Source organism: Triticum dicoccoides, chromosome 7B, assembly GCF_002162155.2.
Source record: "Triticum dicoccoides isolate Atlit2015 ecotype Zavitan chromosome 7B, WEW_v2.0, whole genome shotgun sequence".
Lineage (NCBI taxonomy): Eukaryota > Viridiplantae > Streptophyta > Magnoliopsida > Poales > Poaceae > Triticum > Triticum dicoccoides.
Genome location: NC_041393.1, coordinates 612,511,389 through 612,523,593, shown reverse-complemented (window position 1 = coordinate 612,523,593; position 12,205 = coordinate 612,511,389).

Genomic DNA, 12,205 nt, shown 5'->3' with positions numbered 1-12,205 from the left:
CGAGATCAGGGTCGACGATGGGACCCGGGGCCGGGTTCCTCATCAAGCGGCGCGCCCCTCCAGGTAGCACCTCCCAGTGCCAGCCCGGCGGAGCCCAGTCCCGGACATGGGTCGGCTGGACGTTGTCGCGGACGGGTCGACGGCGAGGATGCGGGCCGGGCATCGTCGAGAACAAATACTAGCTATATGCCCGCAAAAAGTAATATTTTTTTAATGATTGGATTTTGATAACTAAAATTTCTAACATTTCTACTATTTCAAAAATCTATACACTATTTCATACTAATTAAGCATCTAACACTAAAAACAGAAAACACAACTTCTATACATCCATTAAAAAACTGAAAAACAACATTATATAAAAAATTTCCATACTAATTAAACACTAATTATATCCATCTAACATGCATTCATACATATATAATAGTGAAAAAATAATAATCTAAATAATCTAAACTAATTAAACATACAAAATACGTATATACTAATTAAACACTAAATAATCTAAACTAATTAAACATACAAAATACATATGTACGTGTGTGTGTGTTCATGCATGCTTGTGTGTGTGTGTGTGTGTATGGGCTCGGGGAGGGGCGGCGCCCATGGTGGCCGCCGGGGGCGAGGGAGAGGGGTTAGAAGGGGAGAGCTCACAGCGGGCGACGGCGACGGCCGGGGCGGCGACGGCGGGGACGGCGCGACGGGGACGGGGACGGCGCGACGGGGACGGGCCCGGGGCGGCGACGGGGACGGGGGCGGCGACGGAGACGAGCGGCGACGGAGACGATCGAGGGCGGCGGCGACGGCGACGGAGACGGAAACAGAGGAACAAACAGAGAGGGAAACTGAAATTTTCGTAGCTGTTGTATATATAGAAGGCACCTTTAGTACCGGTTGGAGCCACCAACCGGTACTAAAGGCCTGTTTTGGCCAGGCCAAGCGGTGGGAAGCGACCCCCTTTAGTACCGGGTGGTGGCACAAACCGGTACTAAAGGCCCCCCCTTTAGTACCGGTTTGTGCCACGACCCGGTACTAAAGTGGATGCGCTGGCGCAGGTGCGGTGCGGCAAGTTTAGTCCCACCTCGCTAGCCGAGGGGCGACCGTACTAGTTTATAAACCCCCGTGCGGTCGCTCTCTCGAGCTCCTCTCCAAAGCAGGCTTACTGGGCCTACGTGTTCTTTGCAGCCCTGTGGGCCCACTTGGCCTTTGCGGGCCTGCATCCTGGCCCAACGGCAGGTTGGGTTTCTAGTCGTATGCAGGCCGCTCTGGCCTAGTAGGCGGGCTTTTTTTTATTTTATTTTTTGCTTTATTTATTTTTGTGTTGTTTTTTTGTGTATTTAGAGTTTCTTTGTGAACATTTTTGTTTTAGGTACAAAAAATTACAAACTTTCTGTTAGGGCTTTTTTTTATTATTTTTTTGCTTTATTTATTTTTGTGTTTTTTTTTGTGTATTTAGAGTTTCTTTGTGAACATTTTTGTTTTAGGTACAAAAAATTACAAACTTTCTGTTAGTGCTCGTAGTTTTCAAATTTGAATAGTTTAAATTTTGAATTATTTGAAATTAGTGTGAATCACTAGTTTGTGAATAACTTAACTTTAAAAATCAGTAAAGGCATGAAAGAATTTGTTTGCACATAAAATTTCTTCGCGTTTCAAATGCCAAAACACATAACTACCCTAACTATTACAGAGATTCCCCTCTCAGTGCGAAACACAGAAGAAAGTGATGATAGCTAGTGAAGCCGATCACATCCCAGATCTTTGGGTGTGAAACTTTTTCTTCGTGTGTGTCCCTTTGCGCCGTAACCATGGAAAATCTTCATCATTTAACGGGATGCTCGGGTCAATATTCACTGTGAATGGAGCAATTTCATCAAACTTTTCATAATCTTCTGACTTGTCTGTCTTGTCATCCACTCCCACGACGTTTCTCTTCCCAGAAAGAACTATGTGCCGCTTTGGCTCATCGTACTATGCATTTGCTTCCTTATCTTTTCTTTTTCTTGGCTTGGTAGACATGTCCTTCTCATAGAAAACCTGTGCCACATCATTGGCTAGGACGAATGGTTCGTCTGCATACGCAAGATTGTTGAGATCCACTATTGTCATTCCGTACTGCGGGTCTTCCGTTACCCCGCCTCGTGTCATATTGACCCATTTGCACCGAAACAAAGGGACCTTTAAACCGCGTCGATAGTCAAGTTCCCATATGTCCTGTATATAACCATAATATGTTTCCTTTCCCGTCTTGGTTTCTGCATCAAAGCGGACACCACTGTTTTGGTTGGTGCTCTTCTTATCTTGGGCGATCGTGTAAAATGTATTACCATTTATCTCGTACCCTTTGAAAGTCATTATATTCGAAGATGGTAACTGGGACAGCAAGTACAGGTCATCTTCAATAGAGGTGTCATGCATGGTACGTGTCTGCAACCAGCTGGCGAAACTCCTGGTTTGTTCACGTGTAATCCAGTCATCAGACCGCTCCGGGTGTTTGGAGCGTAGCAAATTCTTGTGTTCATCCATATACGGAGCCACCAAGGCGGAATTCTATAGAACTGTGTAGTGTGCTTCAGTGAGAGAATGTCCGTCCATACATATTATTTGTTCCCCTCCTAGCGTGCCTTTTCCATCCAGTCTGCCCTTATGCCGCGATTCAGGAACACCAATCGGCTTAAGGTCAGGAATAATGTCAGGACCCCGACTCGATGTCACATCGATCTAGCCGGTAACACCTCATATCACTTTGCGGCCTCACGCACGGTATCCCCACGGGTGTCGCCTTACCTTTGCCCGGGACCGTTTGCGCCTTTTGGCTCACGTATATGATAGTGTCGCTAGCATCCATATGATAAAGAGCCCGGGCTGACATGACTAGTCGTAAACCCAAAGTGGCACAGACTTACAGGGACAGGCATCCATGACCCAGCTTCGAACGTGTCGGTCATCAGCAAGTGGGTCCGGGCTGTAGCACTGGGCTAGCAGGACTCCGGTAAACCGGGCTGTAGCGGGCTAACAGGACTCCGGTACTCAAAGCGTGACATTTCCCCGAAGGGACAGACACAGGAACGAAGAAGGACACATGCCGGCCAGCCTAAGTGTTCCAGAGCAGTAGCAAGCTACCATGGCTCAGCGGTAACACTAGGAGACATTTCCCGGTAAGAGAGGCTACTAAAGATATAGATAGTCAGATCCCACACATACCAAGCATTTCAATCATACACACAATATGCTCGATATGTGCAAATACAACGAAGCATCACAACATGACTCTACGACACAAGTACTTTATTTAAGGCTCAGGGAGCCATACATAACATACACAAAGGTACGGGTCTCACGACCCAACATACAAGTCATACAGTCATACAAACCAGCAGCGGAAGTAACTTGTCTGAGTACAGACAACTAGTAAAATAAAAGAGGCTTGGAAAGCCTAGCTATACTACGTGGTCCTTCACAAGCTCAGGGTCACCACCTGGGTCTTTAGCCTACTCGTTGATGTCAACGTCTACATAGAACCCATCAGAAGGGGTTGCAGCGTCTTCTGTAAAAATGTAAATTATAGCAACATGAGTACAAAGGTACTCAGCAAGACTTACATCAGATCCTACATACATGCATATTATCAAAAAGGGTTGGTGGAGTTATTGCAGCAAGCCAGCTTTGACTCTTGGCTAGACTATCCTACGATACTCCAACTTGAAATGGTTTTGCGCACACGAGTCCACTACTCACCAATTCAATACACTACCAAGGATCCACCTCCGTCTTTCTACGGAAGAGCCAACCTCGGCACTCACACTTATCTTGAGGCTTTTAGTAGTTTCCATTTACTTGTCTATGAACTGTATAGGCAACCAAGTAGTCCTTTACCGCGGACGCGGCTATTCGAATAGATTATGATAACCCTGCAGGGGTGTACTTCTTCATACATGTTTCCACCACTTAGCGTCTGCACACGACATGTGCTCGGCAGACTTCAAGCGAAAGCCGACGTGGGTGTAGACCACGACCTACCTAAACACTTAAGCCTCTAGTCCAGGTTTATCGCCTATTCAGGTTCCATCCGCAGGGAGTCCGGCCGAGGTTTCCCATACGGCCCCGAACGATGTGAACAGGGTTCCCGAGATACCTAACGGGTATTCGGTACACCGTGCCACGTACCTACCGCATCACAGCCCACCCCTACGGTCAGCGCTGTCCACGGCCTCCAGTAGACTACAAACACCAGAAACTACTTGCAACTCCTGGACAGAGAGCTAGGGTGAATAAGAAGTCGAGCGGGGTCATATTTCAGGGCCCAATGCATGGTAGTAGCTGTATCTTAAATCACACATACAGATCTCAGTGCTTAAGGTCGGCTTCAATGAAACAACCCACCATGTACTCCTACATGGCCTCTCCTCGATACCTTTACCAAATCGTGTTCACCACACCACTCTCATTACCGATATAATCATTTCACTCTAGCCATCACCCAGATGAACCAGACCTGACACGACTCTAAGCATAGCAGGCATAGCAAGGTAGGAACAACACATACATATGGCTCAATCAACTCCTACACATGCTAGTGGGTTTCATCTAGTTACTGTGGCAATGACAGGTCATGCAGAGGAAATGGGTTCAACTACCGTGGCACACAGCAGTTTGAAACGCGTTGTCTTAATGCAGTAAAAGAGAGCAGGAGCGAGAACATGGGATTGTCTCGATATGATCAAATGGTTGGTTGCTTGCCTGATGGTTCGATGCACGGATACGATTCTTCGTTAGGGTAATCACGGTACTCCTCGGAGGCAGAACCTGTCGCAAAGGACATCGATACACAACATCACCAAACAATGTGCAACAATATGATGCATGCATGAAACATGGCAATATGAGTGTGTTGGGCTAATGCAACTAAAACCAGAAGGGTTTGAACAAATTTGAATCAAGGATTCAAATTTCAAATTCAAATATGGCCTTTTAAAGTGCTTTTCCTTGTTCTGCTTGAAACATCAATTTAACTTGTTTGATCATGCATGAAAATAGTACAGATGGATAGATTGGATTTTTCTGATCATTTTTCATATATAATTTGTCCAATTTGGAGTTACAGAATAAAAGTTATGAATTTTTGAAGTTTAAATAATATTCTGGAATTTCCTGATTTAATTTAAATCCAGAAATATAATTATTGCGCCAGCATGACGTCAGCATGACGTCAGTGGTCAACTGCGGCTGGCTGAGGTCAAACCTGACGTGTGGGGCCCACACGTCAGTGACATGGGGGTTAAACAGGGTTAAATTAATCCTAATTACTAATTAGTGGCGCTGGGGCCCACTGGTCAGTGTCAGGGGGTTAACTAACAGTGGTTAGCGCTGATGATGTGCACCTGGCTGACGGGGCCCACGCGTCAGTGACCCTGGGGGGGTCAAACCCCAGGTCGGACAAGTCAAACCCCACCGGCGACATGACGCCGGCGAGGTCCGAGACGGCGGCGTGATGCGGGATCGCGCTACAGGGCACGGGCGAGGCTGTTCTTGGGCTCGTTGGAGAGCTCTTGCTCCCGCGCGTCGAACGGTGGTGGTGGCCGGGCCTGAGGTGGCCGGAGTCGACGGCGGCGAGCTCGGCTGCGGCCGCCGGAGTTCGGGTGCGGTCGGAGTCGGCGTTGCAGGGGGTTTGGGGAGGCGTTGGTGCGTGCTGCGTGCTCCTAGTGAGGCGTGGAGCACGATAGGGTGCTCGATTGGGCGCTACGGTGATCGTGGCCACGACGGCGACATCGCCGGCGGCGTGGAGCTCTCGGCCAAGGTGGGGCTAAGGCCTAGAGGTCGAAAGAGACCAGGGGAGAAGGGGGAAACGACTCAGGGGCTCACCGCGGTTGCAGTGGGCGTCGAAGCGGGCTCGGAGACGCGCTGGAGACGGCGAATTCGACGGCGATGATGGTCGGAGCCCGAAGAGGGGAACGGCGACGTGGCGGCGATGCAGGGCTTCCGGAGGCCCGTGGAGCGGTGGGGAGGAAGAGGGGGTTGTGGCGGAGCTTCTGAGCTAGTCGGGGGAGCGAGGGGTGGCCGGAGACGGCTGCTATGGCGAACGGCGGCGACGGTGGTGTTCGGCCGTGTGAGAGAGAGAGCGAGGGAGAGGAGGGGAGAGCCGGGGCGAGTGAGAGAGAGCAGGGGGGAGGCGTGGCGTCGTCCGGGGCATCGAGCGAGGAGGGGAGGGCAGGCAAGCAGGGAGAGAGGTGGCGTGGCGCGGTGGCGCGCGCGCGCGCCGGCCACACTCCCCTCCCTCTGTCGAGGACGAAGACGACAGAGGAGGGAGGTGGGCTGGGCCGGCTGCTGGCTGGGCCGGCCAGCTGGCTGGGCTGCACAGGGAGGAGCCCAGGTAAGCTTCTCCCTTTTATTTTTTTTCTGTTTTCTAATTTCTGACATTTGTTTTGATTTAAATAATATATTAAATCATTTATTTAACTTATGCCAATTTTTGCAGGGGCTAGATATATTATTTCAGAGCTCCTTTATAAATGGCATAATATTTGGACATATTAATATATATAATTAATATATTTCCAAAGCAAATATTTATGCATTAATTCCAAATGCCCAAAATAAATACCTATGAGCTCTTAAAAATATTGGTTTGATTATTATCTCTGTCCAATATTTTCAGAGAGCAACATGAGCATTTTCTTGGACCCTTTTGGAGAAATTTTTATTTGGGTCATTCTAAAAATGATTCTGAGGGTTTCACAAATCCCCATTTCAAATTAAATGGAATTTAAACATGATGCACACACTCTGATGCATGACTAGCTAGGGTGTGACAACTCACCCCCACTCAAAAGAATCTCGTCCCGAGATTTGGGTTCCTCCGGGAAGAAGGCGGGATACTCAAGTCGAAGACGATCTTCCCTTTCTCAAGTTGCTTCATCCTCAGAATGATGAGACCACTGAACTTTGAGGAACTTGATGTTCTGGCGTCGAGTGGTACGCTCGGCCTGATCGAGGATACGGATGGGGTACTCTCGATATGTAAGATTATCTTGGAGATCAAGTGTTTCGTGGTCCACTTCACGGATAGGATCCGAGAAGCAACGCCTGAGTTGAGAAACGTGGAAGACATCGTGGACTCTGGAGAGATGCGGAGGTAGTTCCAACTGGTAGGCAACTTCTCCTCGTTTGGCGAGAATGCGAAAAGGTCCAATGTAACGAGGAGCCAATTTGCCTTTGATACCGAAACGATGGGTTCCCTTCAGAGGGGTGACCCGAAGATAAGCCTTCTCGTCAACCTCGAAAGTCATAGCCTTATGCTTTCGGTCATATTGACTCTTTTGACGGGATTGGGCTGTTTTCAACTTTTCACGAACGATACGAACTTGTTCTTCTGCTTCCTGAATCATATCCGGGCCAAAGAATTGTCTTTCCCCGGTCTCTGACCAGTTAAGGGGTGTTCGACACCGTCGTCCATAGAGAACTTCAAAAGGGGCTTTACCCAAGCTAGACTGATAGCTGTTGTTATAAGCGAATTCGGCAAATGGAAGGCACTTCTCCCAGTCCATCCCGAATGAGATAACAGAGGCTCGAAGCATGTCTTCTAGAATCTGGTTGACGCGTTCCACTTGACCACTCGACTGAGAGTGGAAGGCAGTGCTAAAGGAGAGACGAGTCCCCATAGCATTTTGGAAACTTTCCCAAAATCGAGAGGTGAAAAGACTTCCTCGATCCGAGTTAATTTCCAAAGGAACACCATGAAGGGACACTATTCGGGAGATGTATAAGTCTGCCAGCTGACTAGCGGTTATACTCTCACGAACAGGTAAGAAATGGGCTACTTTGGAAAGACGATCGACAACGACGAAGATAGCATTATTCCCTCTCTTGGTCCTGGGAAAACCGGTAATGAAATCCATACCAATTTTATCCCATTTCCATTCAGGAATAGCTAAGGGTTGAAGGGTGCCAGCAGGCCGTTGGTGCTCTGCTTTAACACGACGACAGACGTCGCAATTTGCAATATACTGAGCAATTTCTCTCTTCATCCTAGTCCACCAGAACCTCTGGCGTAGGTCCTGATACATCTTAGTACTACCGGGATGAATGGTGAGAGGGGATTCATGAGCCTCCTTAAGGATCAACTGCCGTAGATGCTGGTTCTTGGGAACCACTAGACGGTTCTCAAAGTACACAACACCATGATCATTTGTGGAGAAACAACTAGCACCTCCGCTAGCAATGTTCTCTTTGATTTTAGATATTCCCTTATCTCGCTTTTGGGCAGCGATGATTTGATCCGTAAGAGTAGGTTTTGCTACCAAGGTGGAAAGAAAACCTTGAGGTACAATGTGAAGGTTAAGCTTCCGAAATTCCTCATGGAGAAGCGGTTGACTTTGTTGTAACATCAGGTTGTTACAATAAGATTTACGACTTAGCGCATCAGCCATGACGTTGGCTTTCCCTGGGGTGTAGGTTATTCCTAAGTCAAAGTCTGTGATCAATTCAACCCAACGTCTTTGCCTGAGGTTCAGATCCGGTTGGGTGAAGATGTACTTCAAACTTTGGTGATCAGTGAATATTTCGCAACGATTACCGAGGAGGTAATGTCGCCAGGTCTTAAGTGCATAGACTACGGCTGCAAGCTCTAGATCATGAGTAGGATAATTCTCCTCATGTGGGTGCAATTGCCGTGAAGCGTAGGCAATTACGTGTCGATCTTGCATGAGAATGCAACCTAGTCCTTGTCGCGAGGCGTCGCAGTAGATAACAAAGTCTTTGGAGAAGTCTGGCGGTACCAGTACGGGAGCAGAAGTCAGGCGTCTTTTCAGTTCCTGAAAGCTGTGCTCACATTGTGGAGTCCACTCGAACTTCTTATCTTTCTTGAGGAGTTCGGTTAGAGGTTTGGCAACCTTGGAGAAGTTCTCGACAAAGCGACGACAATAGCTCGCTAAGCCTAGAAAACTCCGAACTTGCTTGACCGATTCAGGTGGAGTCCAATTAAGGACGGCTTGAACTCGCTCAGGGTTGACAGCAATACCTTTACCAGATATTACATGACCCAGATAGGTCACTTCTGGCAACCAGAATTCACATTTAGAAAATTTGGCATAAAGGCGATGCTCTCGAAGTTTCTGCAACACTAGCCTTAAATGTTCAGCATGTTCTTCCTCGTTCTTGGAGTAGATGAGTATATCATCGAGGTAAACTACAACGAATTTATCCAAATACTCCATGAAGATTGAGTTCATTAACCGAGAAAAGGTGGCTGGAGCGTTGGTTAAACCGAAGGACATGACGGTGTACTCGTATTGGCCATAACGAGTAACAAAGGCCGTTTTAGGAATGTCCCCGTTTCTGATTTTGATTTGATGGTAGCCCAACCTCAAATCCATCTTGGAGAAGACTGAGGATCCAGCGAGCTGATCATACAGGTCGTTGATCCTGGGAAGTGGATATTTGTTCTTGATTGTGACCAAATTGACAGGTCGGTAATCTACAACCATCCGGTCCGTACCATCCTTCTTCTTGACGAATAGGACGGGGCAAGCCCACGGAGAAGAGCTAGGTCGGATGAAACCCTTTTTCAAGGACTCATCGAGTTGTTTCTTAAGCTCGGCTAGTTCTAGGGGTGCCATTTTATAAGGTCTTCTAGCAATCAGAACGGTTCCTGGAATGAGGTCTATTACGAACTCAACATCCCTGTCAGGTGGAACACCTGGCAATTCCTCTGGAAAACATCCGGAAAGTCACGGACTACCGGAACGTCCTCAAGGTCTGGCAAAGGGCTGGCGTTAAGGGAATATAATTGTCGCTTGGCTAATCGGGTCAAGACATTGACTATCTTGCCCGAAGGGTGAGTGAGTTGAACAGTCCTAGAGAAGCAATCAATTTTGGCATGATGAGCTGACATCCAGTCCATACCCAAAATGATATTAATATCTGAGAATTTAAGGGCTATCAAAGAGGCAAGGAAAACAAGTCTGTCGACTTGGATTTCATTTCCATGGCTTACTCTAGAAGTTTGCCATTTGGATCCCGGAGTTTGAATTACCATAGAGGTTGGCATATCACCGAATGCGACGTTATGCAAACGAGCATAATTTTCAGATATAAAAGAATGAGAGGCTCCTGTATCGAAAAGAACAGATGCCGGGTGGCAATTGACAAGAAGCGTACCGAGAACGACGTTGGGATCCTCTTGAGCTTCTTCGGCAGAGATACAGTTGACATGGCCACGTGAGGCGGTGACCGGCTTGGCGTGGAATACTTTTCCTGTCGGCTTGCCACGGCCAACAGCTTTAGCAGATTGATTGAGGTTGGTCTGGGGACACTCACGCATATAGTGGCTAGATTCCCCACACTTGAAACAAGTCACGGAACTGGTACGTGGAGGAGCATTGTTGGTTGGACCTCCATAGGGCTTGGCCGGTGCAGACTGCTGAACGGGGCGAGGCGCCTGGAAGGATGGCCTCGGTGTGAACCTGGGTGGCAGGGCGGTGTTGGGTACCCACACGCGGCGCTTCTGAGGACCAGCACCGGATGAGGAACCCATATCACGGCCATGCTTGCGTGTTGCGTCATAGTCAGTCTGACCAGTTTCAGCACTGATGGCTTTGTTGACAAGTTTCTGGAAGGATGTGCACTCATGCAGACGGAGGTCACGGCGAAGCTCAGGACTAAGGCCCTTACGGAACCTTGCTTGCTTCTTGGCGTCAGTAGAAACTTCCTCGGTTGCATATCGTGCGAGATTACCAAACTCCCTGCTGTAAACATCCACAGAAAGTCGGCCTTGGGTGAAACTGCAAAATTCTTCACGTTTGCGGTCCATGAGACCCTCCGGAATATGATGCTCACGGAAAGCCTCGCTGAACTCAGCCCAAGTAGTGACATGGCCCGCTGGGCGCATAGCTCCATAATTTTCCCACCATAGACTGGCGGGGCCTTCAAGATGATATGCAGCAAAGGTGACCTTGTCATCCTCCGCTACCAGCGCGGAACGCAGTTTGTGAGAGATACTGCGAAGCCAGTCATCAGCGTCGAGAGGCTCGACGGAGTGGTGGAACGTGGGTGGATGTAATTTGATAAAATCACTGAGTGACACCACGTTAGTCCTCTGATGGTGTGCCGTGTTCTGTTCAATACGCTCCAACAAACGGTTGGTCTCCCGCTTGTTTCTCTCAGCTTCCATCATAACCTCGGCTAGTGAAGGAGGATGAGGCAGATTTTCATTCCTGCCTTCACTGCCTTCGGCCTGCTCTTGAGAAGCAGGGTTAGCGCGCGTGTTGACCATCCTAGGTAACAAGACAATGATTTAGTCAGAATGATAAAATTCCGACATAGGATACAGAATGTAAGGAATAACTCGAAATGCAAGATGATCATCCGTATGACATGGTAAAAACAGAAACTGCTTCTTTTATTCCATCGTCATACACACCATACAGGGTTTAGTACAAGACCAAACAAAGTACTATTACGGTGAGAAAAGGATTACATCTCATCGGAGGCATTCCAAGCTCCTATACATTATTCTTCTACACCTCCGGAAAGAGTACAACTAGGTCATATCCCACGAGTCACGCGGGACGATAGACGACACAGCTAGTGCGAACTAGTGATACTACCACTAACTCAGACCGATCCGTAGTAGTCCTCGTAAAAGTCACCTCCATAGCCTGGAAGCTCAACATGATCATCCGGAAACAGACAATCTCGCGGAGCTTATGGACCATAGGGGCTAGGATGAGGCCTTGGACCAACAGACGGTGGCCTGCGGGGACCGCGAGGTGGGGTGATGCCTCCTACATCACGCCAAACCATCACGTCTGGCAGAGCAGACCTCACAGGATAGAGATCGCGCATATCTGAGAATCCAGCTTGCACCGCCGGTGCGAACCGAGTCAAAGTGGCCCAGTGGTCAGCACGGGTATTGAAGAGCTCTAACCTCAAGGCCCGATTTTCACGGTCCTTATCCTCGAGCATCTCAGCAGTGGTGCGAGTCCGTGAATCCTCCTGAGTGGGGTCAGCATAAATAGCCTGGAGATACCCTTGTGCTCCCGGAAGTGATCCTGGCATATACCGGAAATTAGAGTCCCGAAATATACCAGATCTGACTCGCATAATGGTCATCATAGAGTAGGCGGCGTCCTGCACAGCCATCTCAATGGTAACCCCGAGTCCATAAGAGCAGTGAAGAGGCTCGGTGGATCCAGGATAAGATGGAAAT